At 31.0% G+C, this 21,720-nt stretch overlaps 1 protein-coding gene and 2 long non-coding RNA genes across 3 annotated transcripts in view; 1 reads left to right on the top strand and 2 right to left on the bottom strand.

Annotated features, from left to right (window-relative positions):
- The window catches only part of LOC141526874 (neurexin 1-like), a 703,605-nt gene that overhangs the window by 315,226 nt on the left and 366,659 nt on the right, over positions 1–21,720 (top strand). The window lies entirely within an intron of this gene.
- LOC141526878 (uncharacterized) overlaps positions 1–21,720 on the bottom strand; it is a 254,810-nt gene that overhangs the window by 232,495 nt on the left and 595 nt on the right. The window lies entirely within an intron of this gene.
- LOC141526880 (uncharacterized) lies at positions 564–1,285 on the bottom strand. The gene is made up of 3 exons (XR_012479091.1): positions 1,217–1,285; positions 1,052–1,135; positions 564–719 (listed from the first exon to the last, which is right to left on the bottom strand). It is a non-coding gene; the product is annotated as an uncharacterized LOC141526880 (long non-coding RNA).

Genomic DNA, 21,720 nt, shown 5'->3' with positions numbered 1-21,720 from the left:
ATTCTACATAAGGCAAACTAAACAAGAACTAAAGAAAAGACTGGATCAACATAGATATGATTGTAAACTGATTAATATACTGAAAACAAAGTTTACTGCGTTAGCTGAGCATCATTTTAGCACCGGACACATTTTCAAATTTGACATGGCAACTATTGTGGACATTGAAGATAATTGGCTTAAACGAAACGTTAGTGAAATGATTCATATGAAGAGAAATAATACGATTAACTTAAGAACAGATACTAATAATTTGAGTAGCATTTATAATGACATTTTAAAAAGGACAGCTAGAATTTAATAACAAATAATATTTAAATATCCTAGATGGCGCGGGGGTAGTACTATAGCACAGCCGTTACGCACCAACTGGGTAGTAGTATTACAGCTGATGTCGTTGTGGATGTACGTTGTACTACACTATTCAGTAATAATTGGTAGAAAGTTAAATTGTTATATAAAAAATTGTTTGGTTAATCTCATAATATGCGTACCAATATTTTATATATTTCAACAATCATATATTTTAAACTGTTAACTAGTATGATTAAGGTATGATTGTACTACATAAAATTTTGACATATATTGTTGTTTACAAAGGTTATAAATTTATGTTTATTTGTAGTTGCTGAGGAAGTCCTAATAAAAGGACGAAACGTTCAACTAAAATCAACACGTACTTTGAAATTATTTATCCTGAATTCCTGTGATCAATTTATCTATAAATTAAAACAATAATTAATTATCACTCGATGTATTTCGTAACAGAAACACCTCGAGATAAGAGATTTCTCGAACGTCAAAGCAGCCCAATAGACTAAACAATCTACGATGTGAGATTTGGCCTGCTATGATGTTTTCATAACCCTGATTAAGAAATCTAATTTGAAATGATTTAAAATGATTTGAAAGCATCAGATTTGAATACTACGTAGATATACAATTAACATGGAGGTGATCATTTCAAATCATCTTTCTGAATGAGGGAAGGCAACTTGAGATGCAATGTTGCTAAATATCATTATAAATACTTATTGTAATTATTACTTACACACATTCTGTCTTTAGACATTTTCTGGAGCAGTCAGTCCAAGGACTTAGTAAAGCATAAATCTCTGCTGGTCCGAGGCTGAGCCTGCAAATTTCTTATTATTAAATTTTGTTAATTGTTTATCGATTAATATAATATTAATATAATATGGAAATTTATTAAAACCTCAACCCAGGGTTGAGTGGGCTTTTTAGCATTCTACCCTTGTTCTTTTTCCTTGAGCGCTAGTCAGCGTTCAGGTATCCTATCCATTGAATATCCTAACTATTACCGCCAGGATGTGAGCGCATATTAGCCGTTCCACCCCGTTGAAATCACCTAGAGCGCTAGCCATCGTTCAGGCTTCCTATCCATCACCTCCCTGAGGGCAGGTAAATTGAGAGTATTATCAAAAACATCTAAATTTAATTTTAATTGTACTTTAAGGAGGAATCAGTGACACGACCTACCTGGAATTGATTGATATCCTAACGAGGTCAAAACCTGAACATTTTATAAACATAAATTTTATGAATTTTAAAAAGTACTTTGCAGAGAAATCAGTGACAAGACCCATCTGGACTCTGTTAATTGCCTAATCAGGTCAAAACCTAAACTTGAATTTTAAAAATTTGTTAACCTAAAATTTAAGAACGTAACAGTAGTGCTGTGACCAGGATCACATTCAGCGAAACTACTATGATTTCAATCCTTTAAAGAAATTCAGCTTTGAAAAACAATATCTTGGAAAGATTTTAATTGCAGTGATTTCATTTTGTAAAAGATGCTATCTCTTTTATAATTACTTTAAATATGAAAATGTTGCTACGGATCTATCTGATAAAGACGATAGTAAAAATTGAGAAAAAAAACCGTAAAGCGGTTATCTATAAGTGCGAAAATCAGAATCACGTCAATCTTAACTAATTTTCAATTTAAGAATTAAATAGTGTCTTATGATAGTTTAGAATAATCAATTATTATAGTAATTTAGAATTTTTCAGTGCAAGATTCTTACAGGGACAATGTACTAGTTTTTGGATTAATGATTACACTGGATCATCAAAAAGTAAGTTTATTCCGATTTTGTAACTATTGCAATTTTACGCAAGTGACTGTTTGCTATAAAAAAAAAAATTAGGAAAACGGTTGACCCTAAAGGCCATCCCTGCAACTTCCCGCTACTTTCGTAATTAAGCGCTCGAAATTGCACTTATTATGTTTTTGAGCTCTTCGAACTCAAAAATCTAATTTTCGTGTAGTTTTGAGCTCTCCGAGCTCAAAAGTTTCATAGGAGTTTAATGAATCACTATTTTTTTTGCTTTCAAACCGCAATAACTTTTGAATGCATTAACCGATTTTTTCGCGGTTAGCGGCATTCGACGCAGTTTTCCGAATTCTATACTATACTTTCAAATAAAAATTGATTAGACCGAAAATTTTGGTATATCCCGAAAAAAACACTTTTTGTCGATTTTTTTTGTCAATGATAACTCACGAACGAATCAACCGATTTTGACCTGCTTGGTGGCAATCGACGTGGTTTTTTGATGTTAAGAGCTGATTAATTTTTGAAATTGATCGGTGATGCCGTTTAAAAGTTATTAATGTCGTAGTTATGTTAAAAAAACACTTGTTTCCAAATATTTTATCGAGGATATCTCTCGAACCAATCAATTGATTTCCTTGTTTTTTGTGGCGATCGACGCGATTTTTTAAGCTCTAAAATTATTCTACATTATCAAAAACGATCCGAGAAGAAATGACGAAGTTATGTCAAAAAAACACTTTTTTCGATTTTCTTTCGTTCACGATATCTCTTAAACGAATGAACCGATTTTGACCGGATTGGCGGCAATCGGCGTGGTTTTTCAAGCTTAAGAGCGGATTAGTTTTGAAGTTGATCGATAGAGCCGTTTAAAAGATATTCCAAAAAAACCACTTTCAAAAATGATTTTTTTTGAGATTATTCAAGATTCCTTAAAATCTATCGTTCCGAATCGGTTCAAATTCTCAGGAAATCTAAGTTTAAGGAAAATCTTTAGAACGCCGTTCAGTCGTTCAAAAGTTATAAGCGAGTCACACACACACACACACACACGCGCGCGCACGCACACACACACACACAGTGACAACATCGCGGGGGTATTCAGGGAAGCTTCCTGTGACCTTCAAACGTCGAGATCTGATGAAAACTTGATTTTTGCAAAACGGGGTGAAAACAATAACTTCTCGATTTCTGAAAATCTGAGATTTTTAGCGGGAGGTTAAAAATCAATATATATTAATTATTCGGTTACTTCAACACTAAACTAATTTTTGTTTCAAGGAATTATTGCTACGGACTTAACAACGAATATTATAAAATTTTAAAATGTTACGACGGAATTTATACGGTGTATCGCGAATATTTTGTATGTTACGCACTTAGAATACCTAAAAAATTACTTTTATTTGAATAACTAGTTTAAATTATATTCATTACTATTGATTAAGAATTAACAATCAAATTAAATATTGCGAATAGAAATTAGTTTGAGTTCTTCATTTACTGCCAGAATTAATTATAGCTACGATTAATAATAACTTCAGTACATTACTATGTTGCAAATTCGTTTTGACAATTGAAGGGGTATTTTGGTTCCCCTTCACGGAAAAGTCACGTGAATTTGACTTTTATAAGTTTAATTCTCGAAATTTTTATCTTTCACATTTCATTAAATAGTTAAAATGAATAATTTAACTTTTTCGGGAATGAGACCAGATTGTCGAGATTTTGAGAAACAAGCCGAATTTTTACGAGTCCATTTAGGTTTATTAGAATTTCATAATTCAACTGTTTCAGGGTCCCGACCAAAAAGGCAAGATTTCGAAACTCGGGGGAATTATTTGCGGGCTTATTTATTTTTATTACGGGACAATCCTAAAATTATAAGGTCTCTCTTCTCTACTGAGATAGAAAATCTAAAATTGAACGCCCATTTCTCATATGAGATCGTCCAAAACGAACTACGAAAAAAATCAAATTCAAATGAAGTAAAATCTGTTCGCTATAACTTGTATAATTGTGAGCATAATAACGTATCTTTTCAAAATAACATAGGTAAAGTTTTACCTGAATTGGCACCAACGATTGATTCTAATCATGTGAGTGGGTGCGAATTAAATCACGCGAAAATTGATAAAAAGTTACTTCTCCATATGAAGAAAGAAGCTAATGTTATTTGGTTATCTCATAAACAAATGAGAACCGATATTTTAAACAACCGCGTTGACGAGCTCATCGATCTCGCGATTACAGAAAGTGATATAATGCTGATTCTAGCCAATGAAGTGTTCGAGAGCGAGCGTAAACATGAAAATGACCGTGATGATGATAGAAATCCAAAAATAACCAGGGATAGTTACACTTGATCATTGAAACCGGAGTTTAATTCACCTTCACCGATTGTTCGAAAAAAAAGCAGTCAAGCTTATAGAAGAAACTTAAAATCGAGTAAGTCTGACAATGTCAATCAGAGTTTTTATAATAAAACGCTATTTCGTTCATATAATGACAACATAGGCTCACAAGAAAAAAAAGTGGTCTGTAGTTTTGACCGGACTTACCTATCGTTATGTATTTGGACGCACCGAATCCAAATCTAAAGTCAGTTTTGTCCGTACACCCTCAAAATTTTGAATGAAATGCAAGAAACCCAAGAAAAAGGCGAAAAACTGTTGTCACAAAAATAAAAAAAATTTTTTTGGATTTAGATCACGTATAATTTTTATGTATTCCAATTTACGAAATCTGAATCTAAACGTATCGTAATTGCTTGAGCCATCAAAATTTGGAGGAATTCCAAAAAATTAAAAAAAAATTGCAATAAATCATGAAAAATAGAGATCAAAAAAATTTTTTGGATTCAGATTGAGTATGATATTTGTGAACTTTGTTCCACTCACTTCATATTTGAAGTTTTTTTGTCTCATTGACGTTTCAAATTAAAAAAAAAATGTCAAAGAATGAAAAAAATTGAGAAAATTGCAGTTATAAATATGAGAAAAATCTATTCAACACAATCGTTGAGGACTTAAGTGTTTTTTTATGGATAGAACGTTATCTCAGAATTGGAAAACTGCCTAAATTTTTAAATCTGTAAAAAATAGCAGGTAAGGAGAAAGTACGAAACCATATCTTAGAATTTTTGACTGTCCTTCGTTTGTATTTAACTTTTTTATTTTCAAAAGAGCTACGCCGATGGTTTCTATTACGTTTTCTGTTTTTTTTCTAGTATTTCTTTTTTTTGCATCCAGCAGAATATTGACTAAAATTGAGTGAAATTATTTACATCAAAAAATCTTTATAAAAACCATGCAAAGATAAGAAACGATATGTCGGAGTTAGAGCTATTATTCGCTTGTGTCAAACCCTTTTATCTTTAAATGACCTTCGCAAAGGGTTTATTTTTCACTATCCGAACAAAAACAGTTTCACTGTAAAAAAATTGCGCCAAGTCCACGTTCATAAAACTCATCTCAATAACGTTTGCACTTTACAAAAAAAAATAAGACTCAATATAATAATTGTCATTTTCTACAAAAAAAAAGTGAAATACAAAAAAATACCAAGAAACTGTCATAATGTTAAAAAAATTGAAAGAAAATTTGTTGAAAATTTAAAAATTAAAAAAAAATTTTTTTATCGTACTTGGCGCGCGTCATTGAGTACCCCAAATTTTTTCGGAAGAATTTCAACCCGAGAAAAAACGATTTTGCTCGAATTTATGTAATTATGTATAGTTATACATATTCGGGCTGATCAGCTCTAATTACATAATATATGATTTCATACATTCTTATACTTATAAATTTACATTAGTCAAGCATACTCAACTCATTAAAAACACTGCTTACTCGATTAATTATCAGTTTCAGTGAAAAAATCCGTTTTTAAATTTTTTAAAAAATTTTTAGTGGATATAACTATCAATATGGTGGTGTGGTGAAATCATCTGAAATTATATAAAATTTTTGGATTAAATTTTTTTCAGCTCTGTCATTAAGCTTCAATGAAGAAACTTGATATTGCTTAGTTTAATTGTAATTAACACATTTTGATTGGCAATCACACCGCATTTTCTCAATTTAGTCGGCCATATGTTTTCTTTTCTAGAGCACTCAATTGTATATACTTTGAAGTTGTTTTCATAACCAAACACGAGAGGGCGTTTTAGTAAAATCATAAATGATGTCTGGAAGATTAAAAAATTTCAAATAACATATGTATGACATGTCGATTTTACCTAAATTTTGTAAAACTTATTATTAAATAATAATAGTTGATTAATTAAATTCATACATTTTATAGGTTGACTTAATTATAAATTTTTAATCATTCAAAGGATGTTTATTTATCCTGAAAAAATTTGGGGTACTCAATGACGCGCGCCAAGTACGATAAAAAAATTTTTTTTTAATTTTTAAATTTTCAACAAATTTTCTTTCAATTTTTTTAACATTATGACAGTTTCTTGGTATTTTATTGTATTTCACTTTTTTTGTAGAGAATGACAATTATTATATTGAGTCTTATTTTTTTGTAAAGTGCAAACGTTATTGAGATGAGTTTTATGAACGTGGACTTGGCGCAATTTTTTTACAGTGAAACTGTTTTTGTTCGGATTTCACATCTTTTTGTAAAGAATGAAAATTTTTGAAACGAGTCTTATTTTTTTGTAAAGTGCTAATGTTATTGAGATGAGTTTTATGAACGTGGACTTGGCGCAATTTTTACAGTGAAACTGTTTTTATTCGGATTTATTAATAACAACAATCATTTTAGTAATAATAATGATAATGATAAACATTATTATTGCTTTCATTTTTAACATCAATTTATTATTACCGATATTAATACTTTCAGTATTATAATTACTATTATTGTTATTTTTATTATGGTTACCAATATTATTTATTGTTATTATGATATTGTTGTTAGTAAGTGACGCAATATATCAAACGCATAGTCATGTTTCGTATTATCAAGAGATTAAGATTATTTGAAACCCGCTCAATTGGATGACAGTGCCACCTACAGGCAATAACCATAAGATCACAGAATGTTCACACTTTTAATGAGAATTCCCCAGACACTGAACATCTGGTTTATCCGAAGAAAGTATAACTCATACAATGTTTGTGTGTTTAAACTGGTTAACAAATAAAATTTAATTAAAAAATATGTTTCAAACATAAACATGGAAGGTTGTATGATAATTTGTTCTATAAAATTTTTTGTTTCATAAGATACTTTTACATTTTTAATTTCAAACGTAAACTTTTCCTTAGCAATATTAAAAATTCATAAATAAATGAATTTTTTCAGGCAAAGCTATAATCATATGAAAAGTCGTTCGTTCTTTGATTTTACAGCTCAAATTATGATAAAAAAATTAAAGTTTTCTTTTCTCATATTAGCTAGTGGTATTAAAAATTTAAACTGACTAATCCGCGAAAACGCCTCCGGTTTAAATCGATAACTTAAATTATCGATGGAAATTATACATTTCTTATATATACAAAGAGAATTTTGACATTTTCTTAATAAGAAAAAATTTTAATTTAGATTTAATACTGCAATACACATTAATTCAATGAAAATAACAAACAATTATTTTAGTAATAATAATGATAATGATAAATATTATTATTGCTGTCATTTTTAACATCAATTTAATATTACCGATATTATTACTTTTAGTATTATAATTAGTATTATTGTTAAAAAGTGTTCCTATGCAGAGATATCTGAATAAAAAATTATAATAGGGACAAAATTTAAGCAGTTATATTCAACGCTGTCTGAACCGAAATAATTCGGATTCATAGAACTAAACAATTTTTTCATATTTTTTCAATTAATTAATATTAGGAAAAAAGGTATGAACTACTGTTATAATAGAAATTTAAGAAAAAGAAAGAACGTAGAATTTAAAATAAAAGTTGCAACCTCAGAAAAACGTCACGCTTACAGTAAACACAGTCGGTAGTCTGACGCTCCGTTTACAACGATATTTTTGAACGGAACTTGGTGCCAGATTCTACCGAATCTGTGGATTATTTTTTTTTTATTTAGTATTATAATTTTAAAAATTTTTGTTTTGTTGTTTGTGCTCATTTACTTAAGTATTTTTTTTAACTTTAAAAGAAGTTAGTAGTAGTTATTTTATTTAATTTCTTGTTAAGTTTAAGATAAGTTAATATATTTTAAGTATTAAGGTGTCATATATACATAGAAAAAGAAAATTTCTTGAACTAAGAAAATTGTAAGGAAGACCGAAGTTATTTTGGAGCAAGAAGGAATTTTCTTGGCTTAAAAAAAATTAATTTCATTCAAGAAATTTTCAATCTTCCTTAAGATTTTTTTGATTTAAGAAAATTTACGCTTGACTTAAGACTTTCTTTCTTTCGGTGTACCTCAAGTTTTCAATTTACTTCTTTTGTAAGAAAAATACGTAAGCACTTTTAGAATTCGCAGGCCATCTTACTGATTGTACAGTCTCATCATCTATTTGGATCCATGATAAATTATGTTTAATCATCGCAACATGATGATTTTCAGAATTACCATCTTTTGAAGAGTTAAATATAGCACTTACAATAGCATAGTTTGTATTACATATTGATATTTTTGCTTTGGGTACCGATTTTATAAACCCTTTTTTCCTATTTATTAATTTATTTTTTCCTTTGATGGACACATGTAACTTCACAACTAATATCTGTTGCAAGGAATTTAATGAAATTTTTGTTAGCGTTTCTTTGACTTCTATACAATTTTCACAAAATTTGAAATTAGTAAACCAATATCCAAATGATGAATCAATTAATTCTTGTAGTTCAAATGTTTTTTTCTCATCATACACTACTGGAAAAAATTAAGGGATCAAAAAAAAATTCCAAATTTTTCGGTAGTTTTCAACAGGCCGTAACATTGAGAGAAATGGTCGTACAGGAAATAAAAAAAAAGTAAATTATAGCTCCAAGTGTCTAGTTTTTGGATTAGAACTTCAAAATTTTGTAGCCTCCGCGGTTTCTGAGTAATCGTAGAAAAACCAGCAATAAAAAAATTCTCAAAATTTTTTTAGTTTTTTTTTTGGTCTACGGGCGTGGAAAAAAATTTTTTAGCTTAACCACCATAAGAATCGGATACTTTGTTCATTTAGCTTTAATTTCTTTTTTAAACACCCTGATACGTCCACTCCTCACTGAGATATCGGTCTTCAAATGGAAAAGGATCTTTTTGTCTTTGATTATCGATATCTCAGCAACCAATGATCGCACAGAAAGTTAAAGGTGGGTTTCAAGAACTTGAATGAATTCCCTTAACGACTGTCCATTGTTTTTTCGAAAAAAATTTTTCTTTCCGTCACATGAATTTGAAAATGCAACAAAAAAGGGCTTTTAGTGGTTTTTGGAAAATCAAGCGCTGGATCGAAAATATTGAGGAAACCACTAATGTTAAGTGTGCCTTTTACAGTTCAATATGTCCACAAAAACCCTACAAAGAATCAAATTAATCCAGCCAGCCGTTTTTTTGTTTCACTTGATCGAATTTTTGAAAAAATTAAAGGATAACGTTTTTGCTCTGAAAAGCTCATAATTTTTAAAAATGAGAAAAAAATGGTTTTTTCGAGCTTTTTCCACATTTTTGTTCCAGAAAGTGCTTAAATTGAAAAAAAAATTTTTTTGAAATTTTTTCTCTTGAAAAGTTTAAGAAAACAATTACCGCCGGCATTAGTGTTATCCAAAGCGTACCACGTGGAGGTCGCGCGGTCGGATATACGCTTCTGTGTGTGTGTGTGTGTGTGTGTGTGTGTGTGTGTGTGTGTGTGTGTGTGTGTGTGTGTGTGTGTGTGTGTGTGTGTGTGTGTGTGTGTGTGTGTGTGTGTGTGTGTGTGTGTGTGTGTGTGTGTGTGTGTGTGTGTGTGTGTGTGTGTGTGTGTGTGTGTGTGTGTGTGTGTGTGTGTGTGTGTGTGTGTGTGTGTGTGTGTGTGTGTGTGTGTGTGGTATTTCAGGAGAATTGAGACCCGGTGGCTCGTCAGTTCCACCGTATTTAATGACTCCAAACTCATTCTCTGAAGGTTTTTGTTGGTTCAATACCGGGTATTACCACCCCTGTTTTCAATAACGGCTCTCAAACGTTCAGCCATGTTTATGCAGACGGTAATTTGAGGCTGCGGAATGGTATTCCAAATGTGCTGAAGCGCGCGCTCCAAAGCAGCTAAGTTCTGCAAATTTCGATACTCTCTGCGCAACCGACGGCCCATTATGTCCCAAACGTGCTCTATGGGGTTGAGATCTGGACTCATTGCTGGGTGTCGCAACAATGTGATGTCATGCCGCTCAAAGAAGCGCCGGGTAATGTTGGCTGTGTGTGGACGTGCATTATCTTGCATCAATATGAACGACCTCAGATGTTGTCGTCTGCGCAGAACAATGGGCCTTAAAATTTGGTCGATGTAACGTCTAGCTGTCAAATTTTCGCGTACAATTACCAAAGGTGTTCTCCAATTTCGTGAAACGCCGCCCCACACCATAACTGATCCACCGCCGTAGGCAACGACTGGACGGACAAAGTTCTGGCGAAAACGTTCTCCACGACGGCGCCAAACGAGAGGACGTCGATCGTTGCCATACAGATTAAAACGAGACTCATCAGTGAATAAAACATTTGTCCATTCCCTCAAGTTCCAATTTCGATGATCGTAAGCATACGCTAAACGAGCTCGACGATGTCTTGCTGTCAACAGGGGTACACGATTAGGATGTCGTGCGTGTAACCCAGTTTCACGAAGACGGTTGATGATTGTTCGAGAGCAAATGTTTCGCACTTAATGCCGTCGTCGCTGTTGCTGTTGTTGTTGCTGCTGTCTGCGATTGGGGAAGTTTCGAGCGACAATATTCGCATTGACGAAAGGTTGTCGTCGAACTTCTCTAACAATTGTTCGATCATCGCGGGCATTAGTGACTCGATGGCGACCTTGTCCGGGGCGACGATGATATTGATTCGTCTCTTGGTATCTGGTATAAGCTCGAGATACGACAGATTGACTTACACCCATCCGGATAGCAACTGCATGTTGAGTGTAACCTTCGTCGATAAGAGTCACTAACCGAGCGACTTCCACCTCCGATAAATGTCGTCTAACCATGATTAAGAATCAAAAGTCAGAAATTTTCAATTTTGACCAAAAATTAAAAAAATTTTTTTAGCGCAGAGGGATTAGTTTTGAAAAAAACTGTTGAATGAAGCGATTTGCTAAGGATTCACAAAAAGAAAAGAAAAAAAAAACTCCGACAAGCGTATGAAAAAAATCGAAATTCGATTGGGGGTATTAACTTGTTTTATTAATTTAATTAAAAGAAGATCAGTAGAATCAAGGAATGCAGCGGTGGAAAGGTGATAAAAATCATTGGGCGTTGGTTTTTTGAGTTTCCTTAACTTGTTAAAAAAAAAATTTTTCCAAAAAAAATTTTTTTTTTTTAATTTTTTTTTCGAAAAAATTTTTTTTTTTTTTTTTTTTTTGAATTTTTTTTTTTTTTTAATTTAAGCACTTTTGGAACGAAAATGTGGAAAAAGCTCGAAAAAACCATTTTTTTTTCTCATTTTTAAAAATTATGAGCTTTTCAGAGCAAAAAACGTTATCCTTTAATTTTTTCAAAAATTCGATCAAGTGAAACAAAAAAACGGCTGGCTGGATTAATTTGATTCTTTGTAGGGTTTTTGTGGACATATTGAACTGTAAAAGGCACACTTAACATTAGTGGTTTCCTCAATATTTTCGATCCAGCGCTTGATTTTCCAAAAACCACTAAAAGCCCTTTTTTGTTGCATTTTCAAATTCATGTGACGGAAAGAAAAAATTTTTTTTCGAAAAAACAATGGACAGTCGTTAAGGGGAATTCATTCAAGTTCTTGAAACCCACCTTTAACTTTCTGTGCGATCATTGGTTGCTGAGATATCGATAATCAAAGACAAAAAGATCCTTTTCCATTTGAAGACCGATATCTCAGTGAGGAGTGGACGTATCAGGGTGTTTAAAAAAAGAAATTAAAGCTAAATGAACAAAGTATCCGATTCTTATGGTGGTTAAGCTAAAAAATTTTTTTCCACGCCCGTAGACCAAAAAAAAAATTAAAAAAATTTTGAGAATTTTTTTATTGCTGGTTTTTCTACGATTACTCAGAAACCGCGGAGGCTACAAAATTTTGAAGTTCTAATCCAAAAACTAGACACTTGGAGCTACAATTTACTTTTTTTTTATTTCCTGTACGACCATTTCTCTCAAAGTTACGGCCTGTTGAAAACTACCGAAAAATTTGGAATTTTTTTTTGATCCCTTAATTTTTTCCAGTAGTGTATATTGAAACATGTAATACATTTTCTAGTATACTGTAAGAATTAAAATAATTGCATGTTTTGCATCGATCATTAATTTCTAATTTAAATTGTACTAAATTTCTAATATCACAATTATCATTACAAATTTTAAGAAATACTGATACAGGATCGTTATTTGTCATAGAATAAGGCTGCTCTATTAATGACTCTTTAATGTCACTGGACTTTAGAAGTAATTCGCGATTATTATATTTGCTAAATAAATTACTAAGTTTATTGTTGACAGATTGATACTTTAGGCCATGATTGATTAATAATGTCCTAATTATTGTATTATTAAACATACATTGAATAATTGAATTAAGACCATCGGAAACGTTATCACAGTTTTCGATACCTCGACAATCTAATAAACTAAGAGAAGCTTTTTTCGCATTTTTGAGTTCAATTTGAATAGAATGTTCTTCAACTGCCCAAATCATGTCCCATACTTTTTGCCAAAGTGTATCAGGAATTGGTATGGTAGGTAAATCAGACCGATAAATTTTTCTTAAACGATTATATTCTTTAATTGCTGAAGAGCTTGCTTTAACGGAATGAGGATCAAAATTGATTCAATGTAGTCCACGTAACTCTGTTACACGAGATAGGGCTACATATATTTGACCAACATTAAAAATGGTGTTCCCTGCTTCAATGATGGCATTTTTTAAACTTAAACCTTGACTCTTATCAATAGTTACTGCATAACTCAAGCATAATGGAAATTGTTCTCTTACAACGAAAGCTCTTTCAAATAATTGAAATTTTACTTTAATACCATTTTAAAAATCAGCTCCTAAATTATCATTTATTATTATTATGATATTGTTGCTAGTAAATAAGACAATGCATCAAACGCATAATTACAATACGAATTATCTAAAAATTATGATTATTTGAAACCCGCTCAATCGAATAACAATGCCACCTACAGGAAATGACCAAAAGATCATAGAATGTACACACTGCTTAATGAGAATTCTCGAGATCCTGAACAGCTGGTATATCCGAAGAAAGTAAAACTCAAACAATGTTTAGCGTATTATCTATTTGGTCTGGATAATAAATTAAATTAAATTAGAACAATATGTTTAACAACATACACATAGAAGGTTGTTGGATAGTTTAGTTAGTAGTTTACTCTGTAAATTTTTTTGTATTCATAAGAAATTTTTTTACATTCTTAATTTAAAGTTTGTACTTTTCCCACGGATATGATATGTTCATAAAATTATTATAAAAATAAATTAAACTTTTATTTTCCGTAACGAAACTAGTAGCATCGATAAAATTTCATGAAAATTAGTCGCGTATATCTTTTGAATGAGATTGATAGACTTGAATTATCAATCATAATATTTATATTTTATAAAATCGTAGGAAAAATTTTTTATACTTTTTGTAATTTAGGAAATTGTGAATTTGGATTTAATACCACAATCCTTAATAATTTAATAAAATAATCGTATTGTTCAATATTATGAATGCAATTATTTTTAACATCAATCTATTGTTATCATTATAATAACTATCAGTATTATCTTCATTTTTATTGTTATTATTAGCATGATTATTTTTATTACATATTATTATTATGATAATTATGTTGTTAGTAAATAATACGATTCATCAAACTCAATGAATGTAAGCATTATGTAAAGAATATTGTCGTTTTGAATGTCCGCGCAGTTCGGTCGCAGTATAGCAGTGCCACCTATATCTGTAAAACACTCGATCAGAATTACTTAGGCAATGATCAGCTGACTATTACATAGAAACTAAACCCAAACAATGTGAGCTCTTGTAGATATTGACTCTAGTTAATAAATAATACTTAATTTAAAAAAAAGTTAATTTAAAAAAATTCATCTGTAAAGTTGATAGATAGTAAATTCTAGAGATTTTATTTAAAAAAAAAAATTTTAACATTTTATGTGATTGAAAAAATTTTCAATTCAAATTATGTACTTTTACCGCGGAAAATTAGTGCACAAACAATTGTAACAATAAAATCACGTTAAACTTTTATTTCTCGTAGAGTAACTAATAAGCATTAATAAAATTCCATCAAGTATATCCTTTGGTTTAGATTGATAGACAAATTATCAATCATAATATTTATATTTTATAAAATCGTAAAATAAATTTCCATGGTTTTTATAATATTGGTGATGATTGTTACTATTTCTTTTATTTTCGATTTCGAACTTTCTAACTACAGTTTGTGTTAGAGTAACATTGACGAGCCCTAGTGAGCATCGACGCAAGCTCATAACTTTTTTTTTTAACTGTAGTCTCCCATCTAGTGGAGAGTTACCATACATTATCGAATTATTTAGTCTGTGGCATGTCACTTTCTCCATAAGAAAAAAGTCAAAATCTAAAAATCTGGGTCGCTATAGTTTGTGCTAGAGAATTTAATTAATTTTAAATAGAATTTATTATTTTCAATGACCATTATCAATTAATATTGATAATATAACATATAATGAATAATTATAGAGTAATATTGGAGAATAAAAAGTTCTGTAGAATTAATAAAATTTTACAACCTAAAAATATCGTTCTGCTTACGGTAAACACATTCGGTAGTCTGGCGCTCCGTTTACAATGGAATTTTTGAACGGAACTTGGCGCCAGATTCTACCGAATCTGTAGATTTGGTCTGGTTAATAAATTAAATTAAATTAGAACAATATGTTTAACAACACACACATAGAAGGTTGTTGGATAGTTTAGTTAGTAGTTTACTCTGTAAATTTTTTTGTATTCATAAGAAATTTTTTTACATTCTTAATTTAAAGTTTGTACTTTTCACACGGATATGAAATGTTCATAAAATTATTATAAAAATAAATTAAACTTTTCTTTTCCGTAAAGAAACTAGTAGCATCGATAAAATTTCATGAAAATTAGTCGCGTATATCTTTTGGATGAGATTGATAGACTTGAATTATCAATCATAATATTTATATTTTATAAAATCGTAGGAAAAATTTTTTATATTTTTTGTAATTTAGGAAATTGTGAATTTAGATTTAATACCACAATCCTTAATAATTTAATAAAATAATCGTATTGTTCAATATTATGAATGCAATTATTTTTAACATCAATCTATTGTTATCATTATAATAACTATCAGTATTATCTTCATTTTTATTGTTATTATTAGCATGATTATTTTTATTACATATTATTATTATGATAATTATGTTGTTAGTAAATAATAAACGATTCATCAAATTCATAATGAATATAAGCATTATGTAAAGAATATTGTCGTTTTGAATGTTCGCGCAGTTTGGTCGCAGTATAGCAGTGCCACCTATGTCTGTAGAACACTCGAACAGAATTACTAAGGCAATGATCAGCTGACTATTACATAGAAACTAAACCCAAACAATGTGAGCTCTTGTAGATATTGACTCTAGTTAATAAATAATACTAAATTTAAAAAAAAGTTAATTTAAAAAAATTCATATGTAAAGTTGATAGATAGTAAATTCTAGAGATTTTATTTTTAAAAAAAAATTTCAACATTTTATGTGATTGAAAAAATTTTCAATTCAACTTGTGTACTTTTGCCGCGGAAAATTAGTGCACAAACCATTGTAACAATAAAATTACGTTAAACTTTTATTTCTCGTAGAGTAACTAATAGCATTGCTAAAGTTCATGTAAGTAAGCTGCGTATATTCTTAGGTTGAGATTGATAGACTTGAATTATCAATCATAATATTTATATTTTATAAAATCGTAGAAAAAACTTCTATGTTTTTTATAATTTAGGACATTGTTAATCTAAATCTAATACCACAATACCTAATTATGTAGTAGAATAATAACACTAATCAAAATTATTATCGTTATCATTAGTATGATCATTAATTTATTCTTAACATTATAATAATTATCGAAATTATCTTTATTTTTATTGTTATTATTGTCGTGATGATTATTACTATTGATTATTGTTATTATCATACTGTTGTTAGTAAATAATACGATTTACCAAACTCATAATGAATATAAGCATTATGTACAGAATATTGTCGTTTTGAATGTCCGCGCAGTTCGGTCGCAGTATAGCAGTGCCACCTATATCTGTAAAACACTCAACCAGAATTACTTAGGCAATAATCAGCTGACTATTACATAGAAACTAAACCCAAACAATGTGAGCTCTTGTAGATATTGACTCTAGTTAATAAATAATACTTAATTTAAAAAAAAGTTAATTTAAAAAAATTCATATGTAAAGTTGATAGATAGTAAATTCTAGAGATTTTAATTTAAAAAAAAAATTCCAACATTTTATGTGATTGAAAAAATTTTCAATTCAAATTATGTACTTTTGCCGCGGAAAATTAGTGCTCATACCATTGTAACAATAAAATCACGTTAAACTTTTATTTCTCGTAGAGTAACTAATAATAAGCATTAATAAAATTCCATCAAGTATATCCTTTGGTTTAGATTGATAGACAAATCAATCATAATATTTATATTTTATAAAATCGTAAAATAAATTTCCATGGTTTTTGTAATATTGATGATTGTTACTATTTCTTTTATTTTCTTAGTCTGTGGCAAGTCACTTTCTCCATAAGAAAAAAGTTCAAAATCTAAAAATCTGGGTCGCTATAGTTTATGCTAGAGAATTTAATTAATTTTAAATAGAATTTATTATTTTCAATGACCATTATCAATTAATATTGATAATATAACATATAGTGTATAATTATAGAGTACTATTGGAGAAAAAAAAGTTCTGTAGAATTAATAAAATTTTACAACCTAAAAATATCGTTCTGTTTACGGTAAATACATTCGGTAGTCTGGCGCTCCGTTTAGAACGGAATGAACGGAACTTGGCACCAGATTCTACCGAATCTGTAGATCTGTTTTCATCGGGTACATCGCTCTTCAATGTCCAGTAATGATCTGCCATCATATTAACGTTATACTTTCCTTGATATCGACTCTACCTTTCAGTTATGTCTTCGTGGAATCAGTCGCCTTGCGCTTCACTGTAGTCGCCAAGATTGACAGTAAATTGTCATAGGTAAGAATGTAAGACATTCAATGTACGATTTATTAAGCAACCTATATTATCGTAATTCTCCAACAACGCTTCAACTAAATTTTCATAATTTCCACTATTATTATTTCTCAAAAAATTTTGTGACATATCTTTAAAACTCGAACATGCTGCTCTTTCAATGTCGTCTATTTCATAAAGGAAGTTATCGTCCAGAAATAAAGTCCGAATTTGAAGCCTATTGAAAATTCTTTCGTTTAATTTGGCATCAATTGTAGCTAGAAAATTTTTCCTCCACTATGTAAGACGATTACTATCCTTTTTCAGAGCTTTAATGAACTGCTTCATAAGACCACGCTTAATATGAAGTGGTGGTAGTAGGTATTTAGAAAGATCAATTAGCGATAATCGTATTACACTGTGAGAACCAAGATCCAAGTTTCCTCTCGGTAGCCATTCTTTCTTCACATGGTGATTTTCCCGATTTCGATTATCCCATGTTACGTTCCCAAATTTTAGGTATCATTAATTAAAATTTAAATCATTTATTTAAGTCCAGATTTTGACCTCATTAGGATGTCAATAGACTCCAGGTGGGCCTTGTCACTGATTCTTCCGCGAAGTACTTTATAAAATATAATTCAATTTTTAATTTATAAAATATATAGTTTAATATTTTACTTTTTACTTTAATTGCCTACAGGTAGGTAATAGTTAGAGTGCCTGAACGCTGGCTAGCGCTCTGGGCGATTTCACCATGCTGAGAACAGCCAATATGCGCTCACACCCTGGGGGCCATAGTTAGGATATTTTTAGGATAGGGTTCCTGAATGCTGGTCAGCACTCTAGGTAAAGGAACCAGCGTGGAACGCTGATAAGCACTCTCCTCTGGGTTGAGGGTTTTAATAAATTTCCATAATTGATTAACAATTAACAGGATTTATTATTAACGAGTTGACAGGCTCAGCCTCGGACCAGCAAAGATTGATCCTCTGCTGAGTCCTCGGACTGACGGCCTCAGATGAAGTCTAAAGACAGAATGGATCTTTTATAATTATTACAATAAGTTTTTATAATGTTTTTTTAGCAACGTTGCATCACAGGTTACCCTTTGAGAACATCAATGCAGTACAAATCCCACAACGTAGACTGTTTAATCTACTGGGCTGCGTTGACGTTCTAAAAATCGGTTATCTCGAGGTATTTCCGTTACGAAATACCTCGGATAATAATTAAATGATTTAAATAATTATTGATTTATTTTTACTTGTATTTAAAATTTGCGAGAACGTAACACCCATAAACATAAAAAGCAGGGATATTTTGTAAGTCCTGATTGCTGACCACTGAAAAAAAGTTCATAAATATTATACTCGATCTGAATCTAAAAATTTTAAATTTCCCGCTAAGAAGATAGAAGATTTCACCGGCACACAAAAAAAATTAAGTAGAATGTGCATTTGACCAGACCTACCTACGAGTACGTATTTTGGTCCGCTGAATCCGAATTCGAGGTCAGTTCAACCCCTACACCCTCGAGATTTCTAGAAAACTTCAAAAAACTGTAAAAATGATGAAAATTGGCAGTCTTAATGATAAAAAAATGTTTTGGAACTACACTAAGCCTGATTTTCATGTATTTCGATCTGCTGAATATGAATTGAAACTTTATTGAGACCACGAGTCATTTACATTATAAATGTAAAGAAATCACACAAACCCTCTAAAATTTCGAAAAAAGTAATTTTTTGGTTTTTTTATTCTCGTTTCTGATTTTTGAAGACTTAATTACTTGTGCCTGTAACCAGGGCACTTCTACGTGGTGACGGTGGGCAACAGAACCATCTGGCAGAGTCCCTGGGTTAACGGCGTGTGTGCCGTCATGGCAGGTACAAGTAATAAGTACTTTACGATGCAGGGAATCGGAGCCCCAGTATCGGCGTCTGGTCAGGGTGAGAAAGCAGGCTCGCAGGCGTCGTCATCAAGCGACTGCAGCTCTTTAGAAGTGGGAAACTTGGCTACTGGAGTGTATACTATTTTAAGAAGTAATTCTCAACTGTGTAATGAAAGTCGTGATTCATTTTGTTACATTTGTGGAGAAATCAATGTAGAAAGGAATCGAAGATCGTTATCTGATAAGATCAAACAAATTTATAAAGAACGTTTTGGTCTTCAAATTACTAATTTGGATTCAGTATGGGTTCTACATACGATTTGTAGTCAATGTAACATGATATTAACCCGGTGAGAAAAAAAAAACAAAAAAAAACAAGATAAAAAGTCTCCACGATGAGTGGAGACTTGTTATTGGTTCGTCGAAACGAAGTCTTAAAACTGTTTTGCTTCATATTGGGAATGAATTTGCACCGATTCCAATAGCTCATTCGACAAAACTGAAAGAAATTTATGAAAATTTACAGATTGTATTGGGAAAAATAAAATATTTAGAGCATAACTGGAAAATTTGTGGAGATCTCAAAAGTGCAACACTTTTTTAAGGTCAGCTTAACTCGGAATTCACCAAATATCCTTGCTATTTATGTTTGTTTAATAGCAGAGACCGGAAAAATCACTATGTCAATAGAGAATGACTATCAAGATCTGCATTGAATCCAGGTTCCCATAACGTTATACGACCACCCCTGATTCAGCCTTTCAAATATTTGCTGCCACTACTACATATCAAATTGGAACTCACAAAACAGTACGTGAAAGCTCTGAATAAAGATGGTGATTGTTTTGCGTACTTGAGAGGAAAGTTCCCTGCAATAAGTGATGTGAAATTGAAAGAGAAAATTTTTGATGGACCCCAAATACGATCTTTATTTCAGGATGCAAATTTTGAAGAAACAATGAACGCAACAGAAAAAGCAGCTTGGGTAAGCTTCAAAAATAATTCACAAAACTTTTTCGTAAATAACAGAAGTGAGGATTGCAGCACTTTAGTTGACGCATTGCTGGAAAACTACAAAAATTTTGGTTGTTTAATGAATCTTAAATTACCCTTTTTAGATTCTCATCTTGACTACTTCCCTGACAATTGTGGAGACTATAGTGAAGAACCGGGGGAATGTTTCCACCAAAACATCAGTGAAATGAAGAGTATATACCAAGGAAATTGGAGCGTTAACATAATAGCAGATTTTTGTTGGATGTTAACAAAAAAAGTAACCGAAGAAAATCGTAAACGAAAGAGGAATCCACTACGAAAATGATTTGAGGATAATAGAGTGCGACAAAAACGAAGGAAAGTTTAGGATTCGTAAAAATCATTTTTTTTTCTATCTTTATGTCTTGAGTTTATCACAGACTTCAAGTTATTTGATATATCTACGTTATAGAGTATTTATTTTAGGCATTTAATCATGATCAAAAAATTTCTTTTTGTTATGAATGGTAATTTTTAGAATTTTTGGAATTTTTTCAGCTATAGAGGGTGAATAGACTAAAATAAATTTAGATGCGAATTGAAAACATCAAAAGATATAAAATTTTATATGAATTGGACCAGAAGAAGTTTTTTTACCATAAAAACTTTATTTTTTCGGAATTTTCAAGAATTTTGTGAGATTTATTCACATTTAAAATCGCGCGTCGTCTCAACAAACTTTCGATTCATATTTAGCGGATCAAAATACATGAAAATCACACTTAGTTTAGTTCCAGAACATTTTTTTATAATTAAAACTGCCAATTTTCATCATTTTTACGGTATTTTGAAGTCTTCTCAAAATTTCGAGGGTGTAGGGATCAAACTGGCCTCGAATTCGAATTCAGCCGATCAAAATTCGTATCCGAAAGTAAGTCCGGTGAAATGCACATTCTACTTAATCTTTTATGTGTGCTGGTGTTTTAAAAAATCAGGAAGTTATTGTTTCAACTCTGCGAAGTATTCACAGTGTGTGTGTGTGTGTGTGTGTGTGTGTGTGTGTGTGTGTGTGTGTGTGTGTGTGTGTGTGTGTGTGTGTGTGTAAACCTCTTATCACTTTCGAACGGCTTGGTCGATTTGATCGCGGTTGGTGTAATTTAAAACAGCTTGACCAATTTTAGATTTTGAAAACTATTTGGACCAATTCAGATCAATAGATTTTGAGAAATCTTCAAGAAACTAAAAAAAAATTTTTTTTAAGTGTGGTTTTTTTGGAATAACTTTCAAACGGCTTGATGGTTCAACTCCAAAAACTTATCAGCTCTTCACCTTAAATCACGTCGAT

Source organism: Cotesia typhae, unplaced genomic scaffold (genome assembly GCF_013202065.1).
Source record: "Cotesia typhae breed Kobodo isofemale line unplaced genomic scaffold, CoteBio_Ctyphae contig_37, whole genome shotgun sequence".
NCBI classification, from domain to species: Eukaryota; Metazoa; Arthropoda; class Insecta; order Hymenoptera; family Braconidae; genus Cotesia; species Cotesia typhae.
Note: the sequence above shows the minus strand (reverse complement) of the source record. Positions and strands in the feature narration are given on the sequence as shown.